Here is a 3192-nt window from a genome sequence, read left to right as displayed (position 1 = left end):
GTAGCGCTGTGTCGGTTGAGGCCTGTCTCGAATTTGGAATCTCACTCTCTGCCAGGCTTGACATTCTGCTTTCACGGGATTACAGCTGTGATGCGTCGAGCCTATCCCAAGTTTTGTTTCCGTTCTAAAGATGGACATTTTTCACGTTGGTCGCACAGGTCACAAACAGGCATCCTCGAAATTTTTTTTGCGTTGGTCTTCAAAGCGCCTAAATGAAAGGTTCCTGTAAGCCACTGTACATGGCAGGCTGAGTTTCATGTTAGTGCTGAGGCCTTTTTGGGCTCCTATGTAGAGTCTCAATTTCAGTGTATGTGCTTCTGAAGCGAGCACATGCTGTGCCCGACTCAGCTTTATTCTTTTTGGTTTTATGTTGTTTAAAGCAAGCAGGTAGCGCTGTGTTGGTCGAGGCTAGTCTTGAATTTAAGATCTCACTATCCGCTTGGTTCGACATTTTGCTGTCATGGGATTACAGCACTGATGCGCTGAGCCTAACCCAAGTTTTGTTTCCATTGTGAAGATGGGCTTTTCCCACATTGTTCGGGCAGGTCTGCCAAAGCGAACACATGTTGTGTCCGGCTCAGCTTTATTATTTTTTTCGATGTTTTGTTGTTTATAGCAAGCGGGTAGTGCTGTGTCAGTCGAGGCCAGTCTCGAATTTGTGATATTGCTGTCCGCCCAGCTCAACATTCCACTGTCATGGGATGACAGGTGTGATCCGCCTAGCCAAACCCAAGTTTTGTTTCCGTTCTGAAGACGGACATTTGCCACATTGTTCGGGCAAGTCACAAACAGGCATCCTCAAAATTCTTTTTACGTTGGTCTTCCAAGCACCTAAATGACAGGTTCCTGTGAGCCCCCGTACCTGGTGACCCGAGTTTTATGCTAGCGCTGAGGCCTTTTCAAGCTCTTATGTAGTCCCAATTTCAGTGTACATGCTGCCGAAGCAAGCACATGCCATGCCTTGCTCAGTTTTATTATTATTTTCGGTTTTTGTGTTGTTTATAGCAAGCGGGTAGCGCTGTGTCGGTCAAGGCCAGTCTCGAATTTGGGATCTCACTGTCCGCCTCGCTTGACATTCCGCTGTCATGGGATTACAAGTGTGATGCGCTGAGCCTGACACAAGTTCTATTTTCCGTTCTGAAAACGGACGTTTTCCACATTGGTCAGGCAGGTCACGAACAGGCATCCTCAAAATTTTTTTGCGTTGGTCTTCAAAGCGCCTGAATGACAGGTTTCTGTAAGCCATCGTACCTGTCAGGACAAGTTTCATGTTAGCACTGAGGCCTTTTCGAGCTCCTATGTAGAGTCCGAATTTCAGTGTATGTGCTACCGAAGCAAACACATGCCGTGCCTGGGTCAGCTTTATTTGTTTTCTCTGTTTTTATGTTGTTTATAGCAAGTGGGTAGTGCCATGTCGGGAGAGGCCAGTCTCGAATTTGGGATCTCACTCTCCGCCCGGCTCGACATTTCGCTGTCATGGAATTACAGGTGTGATGCGCCGAGCCTAACCCAAGTTTTGTTTCTGTTCTGATGACGGAAATTTCCCACGTTGGTCAGGCGGGTCACGAACAGGCATCCTTGAAATTTCCTTTGCTTTGGTCTTCAAAGTGCCTAAATTACTGTTCCTGTGAGCCACCTTCCCTGGCAGGCCAAGTCTCATGTAAGCGCTGAGGCCTTTTTGGGCACCTATTTAGAGTCTCAATTTCAGTGTACGTGCTGACAAAGCGAGAACATGCCGTGCCCGGCTTAGCTTTATTATTTCTTTTGGTTTATATGTTATTTTTAGCAAGAGTGTAGTGCTGTGTAGGTCGAGGCCTGTCTCGAATTTGGGATCTCACTGTCCGCCCGGCTCGATATTCCACTGTCATGGGATTACAGGTTTGATGCGCCAAGCCTAACCCAAGTTTTGTTTCCGTTCTGAAGATGAAGATGGACATAGCCTATGTTGGTTGTGCGGTTCACGAAAAGGCATCCTTGAAATATTTTTTGCATTGGTTTTCAAAGCGCCTAAATGGCAGGTTCCTGTGAGCCACCGTATCTGTCAGGCCGAGTTTAATGTTAGTGCTGAGGTCTTTTCAAGCTTCTATGTAGAGTCCCAATTTCAGTGTACATGCTGCCAAAGCAAGCACATTCCGTGCCCGGCTCAGCTATATTTTTTCCTTCGGTTTTTATGTGTTTTATAGCAAGTGGGAAGCTCTGTGTCGGTCGAGGCCTGTCTCGAATTTGGGATCTTACTGTCCGCCAGGCTTGACATTACGCTTTCATGTAATTACTAGTGTGATGCGCCAAGCCTATCTCAAGTTTTGTTTCCGTTCTGAAGACGGACATTTCCCATGTTGGTAGGGCAGGTCACGAACAGGTATCCTCGAAAATCTTTTTGCATTGGTCTTCAAAGGCCTAAATGACAGGTCCCTGTGAGCCACCGTACGTGGCAGGCTGAGTTTCATTTTAGCTCTGAGGCCTTTTGGGCTCCTATGTAGGGTCCCAATTTCAGTGTTCGTGCTCCCGAATCGAGCACATTCTGCGCCCTGATCAGCTCTATTATTTCTTTCTGACTGTATGTTGTTTATAGCAAGCAAGTATTGCAGTGTCATTCTAGGCCAGTTTCGAATTTGGGATCTCACTGTCTGCCCGGGTCGACATTTCGCCTTGATGAGATTACAGGTGTGAGGCGTCGAGCCTAACCTGAGTTTTGTTTTCATTCTGAGGACGGATATTTCCCAGGTTGGTCGGGCGGGTCATGAACAGTAATCCTCGAAATATTTTTTGTGTTGGTCTTCAAAGCGCCTAAATGGCAGGTTCCTGTGAGCCACCATACCTTGCAGGCTGAGTTTCAGGGTAGCACAGAGGCCTTTTCGGGCTCCTATGTAGAGTCCCAATTTCAGTGTACGTGCTACCAAAGCAAGCACATGCCCTGCCCCGCTCAGATTTATAATTATCATTTTTCGGTTTTTATGTAGTTTATGGCAAGTGGGTAGCACTGTGTCAGTCGAGGCCAGTCTCGAATTTGGGATCTCACTGTTTTCTCAGCTTGACATTCTGCTGTCATAAGATTACATGTGTAATGTCCCGAGCCTGACACATGTTTTGTTTTTGTTTCTAAGATGGACATTTCCCACAATGGTCGGGCGGATCACGAACAGGCATTTTCGAAATTTTTTGCGTTGGTCTTCAAAGCGCCTAAATGACAGG

Source organism: Callithrix jacchus, chromosome 14, assembly GCF_049354715.1.
Source record: "Callithrix jacchus isolate 240 chromosome 14, calJac240_pri, whole genome shotgun sequence".
Lineage (NCBI taxonomy): Eukaryota > Metazoa > Chordata > Mammalia > Primates > Cebidae > Callithrix > Callithrix jacchus.
The sequence above is the reverse complement of the archived record's forward strand: the minus strand, read 5'-3'. Positions refer to the sequence as shown.